Below are 12241 nucleotides of genomic sequence, written 5' to 3'. Positions count from 1 at the left end.
ATGAGTGTAAATTATGGTTTTTGAGGTTAATAATACTTTGGGATCAAAATGACCCCCAAATTCTATGATTTAAGCTGTTTTTTAGTGTTTTTAGAAAAAAACACCCGAATCCAAAACACACCCGAATCCGACAAAAAAAATTCGGTGAGGTTTTGCCAAAACGCGTTCGAACCCAAAACACGGCCGCGGAACCGAACCCAAAACCAAAACCCGAAAAATTTCAGGCGCTCATCTCTATGGGCCACTCATGGACATTCACAGAGTTGTCCTGAAGCCACTCTTGGCTGTGTGCTTAGGATCGTTGTCCTGCTGAAAGATTAACCATTGCCCCAGTCTGAGGTCAAGAGCGCTCTGGGGCAGGTTTTCATCCAGGGGGGCAAAAGAAGTGGTGGTCCCCAGTATTTTTGAAACCAGCACCGGGCTCCACTAGCCAGGGAGGTTATGACGCAGCCAGGGGACACTTTTATATAGGTCCCTGCGGCCGCAGCATCACTCCCCCCAACTAGTCACCCCTGGCCGGGGTTTTCTGGGGGAGTTGGAACCCCTTAAATAAATGGGTCCCCCACTCCAGGCACCCAAGGGCCAGGGATGAAGCCCTGGGCTGTCCCCTTTTGCTGTGGAATAACAAGTCCCAGCAAGCCTCCCCCACATGCTGGTACTTGGAGAACCACAAGTCCCAGAATGCAGGGAATTAATGGGCCCGCTGGTTCCTGTAGTTCCACAACAAAAGAATTACCCCAAAAAAAGTCAAGACACACACACCATGAAAGTAAAAGTTTATTTAAACACACTTACACACTCACACATACTTACCTAGTGTCTCACACAGCACCTCGGTCCCCTTGTCCAAGTAAAATCCATTAGGGTATCTGTAAAAAACAACAACAATATACTCACCAAGAATCCTGTGTAGATTGGTCCACTTCGTAGTGTTGTAACTTTTGAACCATAACTGCTATTTCAATTCTGTTTGCAGCAGTAAACTTTTCAGCAAATTCTGATGATGTTTGACGTGTTATACAACCCTTTTTCCTTCCATGCTGTGTAAAAGTTCTGCAATAGTGGGCACAGTTAGGACTGGTTTTAACCTACATTTACCCTATCGCCATCTCATAATACTATTAAAATATAAGGTTTGCACAAGCATTTTTGTTTTGTTTTGTGCCAGACACCTAGACCTACATACATAGAGTGATCAAATAAAAAGACAAAAATCAGAGTTAAGGCCCATACACACTGGGTGATTTTGAGGTAAAAGCAGGTCACTTTTGGTGTTTTGAGCTGCTTTCAGCTCAAAACCGCCCAGTGTGACTGTGTATGCACAAGCGATGAGCACTGATACGCGCTCCCGCTTCATCACTGGCGGCCGCCGTTCATCTACTGGTATTATGAGTAGATGAATGGTGGGGTGAGCGGCTTTCCATAGCATTTTGAAAAAACTGACATAGATTCAAGATGGACGATATCAAGATGGCGCCCATGTTCAGTACATACCCTAAAAGATAGCCCACCTTACCCATACCTTACTGGAGTATTCAGTTTTCCCATTTCCTGCAGTTTTTGAAGGGTGTACTGCGACTTTTGAATCACCCTGTATATTGCATTTTTTAACATTCATTGGTAAGATTCAACTAAATTACAAATTTTATGATAGTTAGCAATTATAGTAGATTCTCAAAAATTCCATAATCAACTATAGTTGTAGATGATTACTATGAAGGCTGTTGATCTATGAGTGGGCAATACGGATGGTGTAATGGTTAGCATTACTGCCTCACAGCACAGAGGTCATGGGTTTGATTCCCACCATGGCCCTAATTGTGTGGCGTTTGTATATTCTCCCCATAATTGCGTGGGATTCCTCTAGGTATTCCGGTTTACTCCCACTATCCAAAAATATACTGGTAGGTTAATTGGCTCCCAACAAGAATTAACCCTTGCATGAATGAATGTGTGTGTGTACATGTGGAAGGGAATACAGACTGAAAGCTCCACTGGAACAGGGACTGATGTGAATGGCCAAATATTCTCTGTAAAGCGCTGCGGAATATGTGTGCGCTATATAAATAATAATAATAATATTACTGTATACATTTCTGGTAATATGCATCCAGATGACAGTTACAGGGGGCCCCTACGAGGGGGCTGGCTGGCAAATGTAATTCTGGAGGGTAAGGTTAAAGCACTGATCCATGAGCGGTTTAAGGTTTTGAACATGGGGTGATTTATCAAACATGAAAGGCTAATTTTTGCTGCAGACAACAACAAAAGGCTTGTTTTTTCTGTGCCCTTATATATTCATGGGGGTACTCATTATAAGCACACTGGGGAAATCTAAGTGTTAAGATAGACCTCCTGGATCTGGTAACGTCATTCTCACATGGTGTTGCCAAAATGGAAGCATTAAGAAATGTTTTATACTTGAAATAAAGCGTTTGTTTAATACAGTACTTTTCTCTATCGTCCTAGTGGATGCTGGGGTTCCTGAAAGGACCATGGGGAATAGCGGCTCCGCAGGAGACAGGGCACAAAAGTAAAGCTTTCCGATCAGGTGGTGTGCACTGGCTCCTCCCCCTATGACCCTCCTCCAAGCCAGTTAGATTTTTGTGCCCGGCCGAGAAGGGTGCAATTCTAGGTGGCTCTCCTAAAGAGCTGCTTAGAGAAAGTTTAGCTTAGGTTTTTTACTTTACAGTGAGTCCTGCTGGCAACAGGATCACTGCAACGAGGGACAGAGGGGAGAAGAAGTGAACTCACCTGCGTGCAGGATGGATTGGCTTCTTGGCTACTGGACATCAGCTCCAGAGGGACGATCACAGGTACAGCCTGGATGGTCACCGGAGCCTTGCCGCCGGCCCCCTTGCAGATGCTGAAGTAAGAAGAGGTCCAGAATCGGCGGCAGAAGACTCCTCAGTCTTCTAAAGGTAGCGCACAGCACTGCAGCTGTGCGCCATTTTCCTCTCAGCACACTTCACACGGCAGTCACTGAGGGTGCAGGGCGCTGGGAGGGGGGCGCCCTGGGAGGCAAATTAATACCTATTTTGGCTAAAAATACCTCACATATAGCCTCCGGAGGCTATATGGAGATATTTAACCCCTGCCAGAATCCGTTAAGAGCGGGAGACGAGGCCGCCGAAAAAGGGGCGGGGCCTATCTCCTCAGCACACAGCGCCATTTTCCCTCACAGAAAGGCTGGAGGGAAGGCTCCCAGGCTCTCCCCTGCACTGCACTACAGAAACAGGGTTAAAACAGAGAGGGGGGGCACTAATTTGGCGATATGCTTATATATATTAAGATGCTATAAGGGAAAACACTTATATAAGGTTGTCCCTATATAATTATAGCGTTTTTGGTGTGTGCTGGCAAACTCTCCCTCTGTCTCTCCAAAGGGCTAGTGGGTCCTGTCCTCTATCAGAGCATTCCCTGTGTGTGTGCTGTGTGTCGGTACGTGTGTGTCGACATGTAGGAGGACGATGTTGGTGAGGAGGCGGAGCAATTGCCTGTAATGGTGATGTCACTCTCTAGGGAGTCGACACCGGAATGGATGGCTTATTTAGGAAATTACGTGATAATGTCAACACGCTGCAAGGTCGGTTGACGACATGAGACGGCCGACAAACAATTAGTACCGGTCCAGACGTCTCAAAAACACCGTCAGGGGTTTTAAAACGCCCGTTTACTTTAGTCGGTCGACACAGACACAGACAGGGACACTGAATCCAGTGTCGACGGTGAATAAACAAACGTATTCCTTATTAGGGCCACACGTTAAAGGCAATGAAGGAGGTGTTACATATTTCTGATACTACAAGTACCACAAAAGAGGGTATTATGTGGGATGTGAAAAAACTACCATAGTTTTTCCTGAATCAGATAAATTAAATAAAGTGTGTGATGATGCGTGGGTTCCCCCCGATAGAAAATTATGGGCGGTATACCCTTTCCCGCCAGAAGTTAGGGCGCGTTGGGAAACACCCCTTAAGGTGGATAAGGCGCTCACACGCTTATCAAAACAAGTGGCGGTACCGTCTATAGATAGGGCCGTCCTCAAGGACCAGCTGACAGTAGGCTGGAAAAATATCATAAAAAGTATATACACACATACTGGTGTTATACTGCGACCAGCGATCGCCTCAGCCTGGATGTGCAGAGCTGGGGTGGCTTGGTCGGATTCCCTGACTAAAAATATTGATACCCTTGACAGGGACAGTATTTTATTGACTATAGAGCATTTAAAGGATGCATTTCTATATATGCGAGATGCACAGAGGGATATTTGCACTCTGGCATCATGAGTAAATGCGATGTCCATAACTGCCAAAAGATGTTATGGACACGACAGTGGTCAGGTGATGCAGATTCCAAACGGCACAAAGGTGTATTGCCGTATAAAGGAAGAGGAGTTATTTGGGGTCGGTCCATCGGACCTGGTGGCCACGGCAACTGCTGGAAAATCCACCGTTTTTTACCCTAAGTCACATCTCTGCAGAAAAAGACACCGTCTTTTCAGCCTCAGTCCTCTCGTCCCTATAAGATCATATCTGCCCAGGGATAGAGGAAAGGGAAGAAGACTGCAGCAGGCAGCCCATTCCCAGGAACAGAAGCGTTCCACCGCTTCTGACAAGTTCTCAGCATGGCGCTGAGACCGTACAGGACCCCTGGATCCTACAAGTAGTATCCCAGGGGTACAGATTGGAAGGTCGAGACGTTTCCCCTTCGCAGGCTCCTGAAGTCTGCTTTACCAAGGTCTCCCTCCGACAAGGAGGCAGTATGGAAAAAAATTCACAAGCTGTATTCCCAGCAGGTGATAACTAAATTACCCCTCCCACTACAAGAAAAGGGGTATTATTCCACACTATATTGTGGTACTGAAGCCAGAAGGCTAGGTGAGACTTATTCTAAAAAAAATTTTTGAACACTTACAAAGGTTCAAATCAAGATGGAGTCACTCAGAGCAGTGATAACGAACCAGGAAGAAGAGGACTATATAGTGTCCCGGGACATCAGGGATGCTTACCTCTATGTCCCAAATTTGCCCTTCTCACTAAGGGTACCTCAGGTTCGTGGTGCAGAACTGTCACTATCAGTTTCAGACGCTGCCGTTTGGATTGTCCACGGCACCCCGGGTCTTTACCAAGGTAATGGCCGAAATGATGATTCTTCTTCGAAGAAAAGGCGTCTTAAGTATCCCTTACTTGGATGATCTCCTGATAAGGGCATAGTCCAGGGAACAGTTGGAGGTCGGAGTAGCACTATCTCGGATACTGCTACAACAGCACGGGTGGATTCTAAATATTCCAAAATCGCAGCTGATCCGACGACACGTCTGCTGTGCCTAGGGATGATTCTGGACACAGTCCAGAAGAAGGTGTTTCTCCCGGAAGAGAAAGCCAGGGAGTTATCCGAGCTAGTCAGGAACCTCCTAAAAACAGTGCATCATTGCACAAGGGTCCTGGTAAAAATGGTGGCTTCCTACGAAGCAGTTCCATTCGGCAGATTTCACGCAAGAACTTTTCAGTGGGATCTGCTGGACAAATGGCCCGGATCGCATCTTCAGATGCATCAGCGGATAACCCTATATCCAAGGACAAGGGTGTCTCTCCTGTGGTGGTTATAGAGTGCTCATCTTCTAGAGGGCCGCAGATTCGGCATTCAGGATTGGATGCTGGTGACCACGGAGCCCAGCCCGAGAGGCTGGGGAGCAGTCACACAAGGAAAAAATTTCCAGGGAGTGTGATCAAGTCTGGAGACTTTTCTCCACATAAATATACTGGAGCTAAGGGTAAATTTATAATGCTCTAAGCTTAGCAAGACCTCTGCTTCAAGGTCAGCCGGTATTGATCCAGTGGGAAAAACATCACGGCAGTCGCCCACGTAAACAGACAGGGCGACACAAGAAGCAGGAGGGCAATGGCAAAAACTGCAAGGACTTTTCGCTGGGCGGAAAATCATGTGATAGCACTGTCAGCAGTGTTTCATCCCGGGAATGGAAACTGGGAAGCAGACTTCCTCAGCAGGCACGACCTCCACCCGGGAGAGTGGAAACTTCATCGGGAAGTTTTTTCCACATGATTGTAAACCGTTGGGAAATACCAAAGGTGGACATGATGGCGTCCCGTCTGAACAAAAAACGGGACAGGTATTGCGCCAGGTCAAGAGACCCTCAGGCAATAGCTGTGGACGTTCTGGTAACACCGTGGGTGTACCAGTCGGTGTATGTGTTCCCTCCTCTGCTTCTCATACCTAAGGTGCTGAGAATTATAAGACGTAGAGGAGTAAGAACTATACTCATGGCTCCGGATTGGCCAAGAAGGACTTGGTACCCGGAACTTCAAGTGATGCTTACAGAGGTCTTATGGCCTCTGCCGCTAAGAAGGGACTTGCTTCAGCAAGTACCATGTCTGTTCCAAGACTTACCGCAGCTGCGTTTGTCGGCATGGCGGTGGAAAGCCGGATCCTAAGGGAAAAAGACATTCCGGAAGAGGTCATTCCTACCCTGGTCAAAGCCAGAAAGGAGGTGACCACACAACATTATCACCACATGTGGCGAAAATATGTTGCGTGGTGTGAGGCCAGGAAGGCCCCACAAAGAAATTTCAACTCGGTCGTTTCCTGCATTTCCTGCAAACAGGAGTGTCTATGGGCCTCAAATTGGGGTCCATTAAGGTTCAAATTTCGGCCCTGTCGATTTTCTTCCAGAAAGAATTGGCTTCAGTTCCTGAAGTCCAGAAGTTTGTCAAGGGAGTATTGCATATACAACCCCCTTTTGTGCCTCCAGTGGCACTGTGGGATCTCAACGTAGTTCTGGGATTCCTCAAATCACATTGGTTTAAAACCAGTCAAATCTGTGGATTTGAAGCATCTCACATGAACAGTGACCATGCTCTTGGCCCTGGCCTGGACCAGGCGAGTGTCAAATTGGTGGTTTTTTCTCAAAAAAGCCCATATCTGTTTGTCCATTCGGACAGGGCAGAGCTGCGGACTCGTCCCCAGTTCTCTCCCTAAGGTGGTGTCAGTGTTTCACCTGAACCAGCTTATTGTGGTGCCTTGCACCTACTAGGGACTTGGAGGACTCCAAGTTGCTAGATGTTGTCAGGGCCCTGAAAATATGTTCCAGGACGGCTGGAGTCAGGAAAACTGACTTGCTGTTATCCTGTATGCACCCAACAAACTGGGTGCTCTTGCTTCTAAGCAGACTATTGCTAGTTGGATGTGTAATACAATTCAGCTTGCACATTCTGTGGCAGGCCTGCCACAGCCAAAATATGTAAATGCCCATTCCACAAGGAAGGTGGGCTCATCTTGGGCGGCTGCCCGAGGGGTCTCGGCTTTACAACTTTGCCGAGCAGCTACTTGGTCAGGGGCAAACACGTTTGCTAAATTCTACAAATTTGATACCCTGGCTAAGGAGGACCTGGAGTTCTCTCATTCGGTGCTGCAGAGTCATCCGCACTCTCCCGCCCGTTTGGGAGCTTTGGTATAATCCCCATGGTCCTTTCAGGAACCCCAGCATCCACTAGGACGATAGAGAAAATAAGAATTTACTTACCGATAATTCTATTTCTCGGAGTCCGTAGTGGATGCTGGGCGCCCATCCCAAGTGCGGATTATCTGCAATACTTGTACATAGTTACAAAAATCGGGTTATTATTGTTGTGAGCCATCTTTTCAGAGGCTCCGCTGTTATCATACTGTTAACTGGGTTTAGATCACAAGTTGTACGGTGTGATTGGTGTGGCTGGTATGAGTCTTACCCGGGATTCAAAATTCCTCCCTTATTGTGTACGCTCGTCCGGGCACAGTACCTAACTGGCTTGGAGGAGGGTCATAGGGGGAGGAGCCAGTGCACACCACCTGATCGGAAAGCTTTACTTTTGTGCCCTGTCTCCTGCGGAGCCGCTATTCCCCATGGTCCTTTCAGGAACCCCAGCATCCACTACGGACTCCGAGAAATAGAATTATCGGTAAGTAAATTCTTATTTTTTTTACCTTAAAAAAAAAAAGGCTGCTGAAGTTCGCCAGGGCATTTGGCAAGCTGGCCCAGCCCACCCCTCCACACAAGTTAATTGCCTGGGGCCCCACAACCTTAAAATGGGCATACATACACTATACAATTATTTGGCAGATTATCTGCCAGATCTCGGTGGTTGGAATCTGGTAATCAGGGGTGTATCTAGGGGTCTGAGCGCCCTTGGCAAAGTAAGGAACTGGCGCCCCCCACCAAGAGACACAGTGGGGGGAGTTACAGGTAGGCTGAGGTCAGGGACACTGAGGGAGAATTACAGGGAGGGTGCAGGTACAGTGGCAAACGCAGGATTTCTAGAGGGGGGGTTTCCAAATGCAGTACACAATCTCCCACTCTGCGGAACGTTAAAGCAATTGTGGGAGTCTGGGGGAGCGGTAGAAGAACCTAGTAAAGACCCTGGACATTAATGTATACTGTATGGAATACAGTATTAATATTTAACACTATAGATGGTCTATAGTATAGGCTGTATCACACATTTAAATAGTATAAATAAGTTGTCAGGAAAGAGATTAAACATACCATAATAAATAAATACACAAACATAATAGAACCAGTCCTGCACTTTTTAAGCACACATTCTCCCACCTCATGGTAATGCTCCTGTCTTTTCTTCCTGGTAGCTACTCTCTTGTCCAGTGTACTGATTGAGGATTCACACAGCAAACTTGGTAGAAGAAGATGCTACCACTGGGCATGTGCAGCAGCTCTGTTCTGTCCCTCAAACTGCATTATGTGGTGGTAGCTCTAGTTATCGTATTATATACCAATGCTATTGTTTTCATAATTTGAACCACTTGCCAAGAGGAGGGGGGTTTCCGGGCAACTGGAACCCCCCCCTGCGTTTGCCTATGTGGTAGGGACAATGAGGTGGAGGGCTTACAGGGAGGCTGAGGTCAGGGACACTGAGGGGCAATTACAGGGAGGGTGTGGGCAGGGACACTGAGGGGAATTACAGGAGTGTGCGAGCAGGGACACTGAGGGGGAATTACAGGGAGAGTATGGGCAGGGACACTGAGGTTGAATTACAGGAGGGTGTGGGCAGGGACACTGAGGGGGGAGTCACAGGGAGGCTGAGGTCAGGGACACTGAGGGGAATTACAGGGAGGGTTCGGGTAGTGAAAATGAGAGGGAGGGGCTACAGGGAGGCTGAGGTCAAGGACACTGAGGGGCAGTTACAGGGAGGGTGCGGGAAGGGACACTGAGAGGGAATTACAGGAGTGTGCGGGTAGGGACACTGAGGGGGGAGTCACAGGGAGGCTGAGGTTAGGAACACTGAGGCCGAATTACAGGGAGGGTGCAGGCAGGGATACTGAGAAGGAATTATGATGAGGGTGCGGGCAGGGACACTGAGATGGAATTACGGGGAGGGTGCGGGCAGGGAGACTGAGGGGGAATTACGAGGAGTGTGCAGGCAGGGAGACTGAGGGGGGAGTCACAGAGAGGCTGAGGTTAGGAACACTGAGGGAGAATTACAGGGAGGTGTGCAGGCAGGGACACTGAGGGGGAATTACGGTCAGGGTGCGGGTAGGGACACTGTGAGGGAATTACGGGGAGGGTGCGGGCAGGGATACTGAGGAGTAATTATGGGAAGGGTGCGGGCAGGGACACTGAGGGGGAATTACAGGAGTGTATGGGCAGGGTCACTGAGGCGGCAGTTACAGGGATGGTGCGGGCAGGGATGCTAAGGGGGAATTACAAGGAGGGTGAGGACAGGGACACCGAGGGGATATATGCACACATACACACAGTTACAAACCCCACTCTAGGTGTGGTGGCACTACATGTCCCAGCAAATTCAATTGACAAGGTGTGCTGGGACTTGTAGTCTCAACACAGCTGGACAGGCAGTCACTAGTATAGATAAATCTCCATACAGAGCTCTTTGTAACCTGTGATCCAGACTACCAGGATAGACCATGCAGTGCAGCTACGGTACCGCAGAAAATGTACAGGTATGCTCATGCTGCACTGCTGACTGGTGCTGATTGTAGTGGCTACTGTTTGATGACAGACCACGTGGTACCAATGAGAAGGGGAGCGGATGAGGAAGAGGAGGTGCCTCGTCCCTCCCCATTCCTGGAAGTGCCCCGCTCCCTGGCTATATTCACCATCATTGTAACCGTAGTCACAGAGAGTGTTAGAGTGCAATACGCTTCTGAGAGTCTGGCAGTGGATGAGCACTGCTAAGGGATGTACTCAGTGACTACTATGTCATTCTACCCCCTGGCGCGGGTGGCACTGCCGGGTGGCGCCCCCCCTTGGCCGGTGCCCCTGGCAAGTGCCATCCTGGCCAATAGGAAGATACACCCCTGCTGGTAATGGATGAAAAAATAGACCATTTGCTCCCAAACACTGGAAAATAGAAAAAAAAACTGTTGTTCAGACAAATTGGTAAAATGACGGATTTAAGTTCTAGGGTTACCACCTCATCCCTTTAATTCTGGACATATATTAATTACACAGGTTCTGTGGCTGGCTGACTTCAAGACTCCATTTTACCTGGTTTTAATCAGCCACAGAACCTGTGTAATTAATAATATGTGTCCAGAATTAAAGGGATGAGGTGGTAACCCTAGATTTGACTAATTTGTATGAACAACAGTTTTTGTCCATTTTTCAGTGTTTGGGAGCAAATGATCAATTGTCAATTGCTTTCATCCATTACCAAATTTTAATTTCAACCAGCCAGATCTGGCAGATAATCTGCCAGATAATTGTATAGTGTATGCTCAGCCTAAAGGTGCATACACACTGGGCGTTTTTGCCCAGCGTGTATGAATAGCGATGATGGCTGACATCGCTGGGCTGAAAAGCGCTCAGTGCATACACACTGAGCACTTTTCCCCCCTGCCCAGCGATGTCAGCGGGGGTGAGCAGCTTTCCATAGCAGGACGCTATGGAAAGCCGCTCACCCCGCCGTTCATCTACTCGTAATACCAGTAGATGAACGGCGGCCGCCAGCGATGAAGCGGGAGCGCTCATCACTTGTGCATACACACTGGGCGGTTTTGAGCTGAAAGCAGCTCAAAACACCAAAAGTGAGCTGCTTTCACCTCACGATCGCCCAGTGTGTATGGGCCTTAACTCTGATTTTTGTCTTTTTATTTGCTCACTCTATGTATGTAGGTCTAGGTGTCTGGCACAAAACAAAAACAAAAATGCTTGTGCAAACCTTATATTTTAATAGTATTATGAGATGGCGATAGGGTAAATGTAGGTTAAAACCAGTCCTAACTGTGCCCACTATTGCAGAACTTTTATACAGCATGGAAGGATATAAATGTAATATTTGATTTCACAGTTTATTGTTATCATGGCCTTTCAATGTTGTATCATTTCCACATTAAGGGGTACACAAGCTAAACCAATGTAATTTATTTTGTACAGCAAATGCACAAATAAGACACTTACTGTAAAATAAAACAGGATAACCCCTATTAATATACGTTATGTGGTCATGAATAGATTACCTTGATGATTAACCTAATCAGTTCTGATCCAATCTAATCTTTCTTTTCGGTTTATTTTTTTGCAGAACCACATGAATCTTCAATTGCCTTATTTCTTTATTGTGCTCTATTCCCCATGTGCAATATGTCATTTACACAGTTTTTCATAAATTGTTTTCTTCTAAAATTGAAGTTGTGAGTAACTCCCAAGTGAACAGGGCAATCAAAATCGCTTTTATCAGATATCACTGATATGGACTTTTTGTCTCAATAATAAACATAATATTAATAACACATTTCTGCATAAAATGAAAGCATTGTTGTGTTTTTATTATAAAAAATATTATTCATATTTAATTGCTAATCTAAAGCTTATCATACTGTCACAATATCTCCAATGTTATCTGAAAGTGTTGTGTCTCATTTTACTGATCACACATATTGCTTGTTTTTAAGGGTTGGAGTTGTGTTACCGTTACCGGTGGGCAGGATCCCAGGGGTCAGGATCCCAACGCCACATGTTCTATTCCCACTCTATGGATGTCGTGGACACCCATGGGTGCTAACAGTCCCTGTTATTTGGCATGCTGACTGTCGGGATTTCGAGTGGGCGGGATGTAGGTGCCGGTATTGTGACCGGTGGTCTACTGACCTCAGGTCACATAACTGCATCCGATTTTTAATTGTGTTGCTTTGGCCTAGGGATGGGCAATATGAAATTTGGGAAAATATCAGAGATTCGTAAATGTCTAATTAACTTGTAAAT

General features: G+C 46.9%; 1 protein-coding gene across 1 annotated transcript in view; it reads left to right on the top strand.

Moving 5' to 3' along the window:
- Positions 1-11789, top strand: part of TNNI1 (troponin I1, slow skeletal type) — a 29164-nt gene extending 17375 nt beyond the window's left edge. Inside the window, exon 6 of the mRNA XM_063954967.1 lies at positions 11562-11789. The gene's annotated coding sequence lies outside the window, so the exon portion shown is untranslated. The remainder of the gene's footprint in view (positions 1-11561) is intronic.
- Positions 11790-12241: the final 452 nt, after the last annotated feature.

This window comes from Pseudophryne corroboree, chromosome 2, assembly GCF_028390025.1.
Source record: "Pseudophryne corroboree isolate aPseCor3 chromosome 2, aPseCor3.hap2, whole genome shotgun sequence".
NCBI lineage: Eukaryota > Metazoa > Chordata > Amphibia > Anura > Myobatrachidae > Pseudophryne > Pseudophryne corroboree.
The sequence above is the reverse complement of the archived record's forward strand: the minus strand, read 5'-3'. Positions and strand labels throughout refer to the sequence as shown.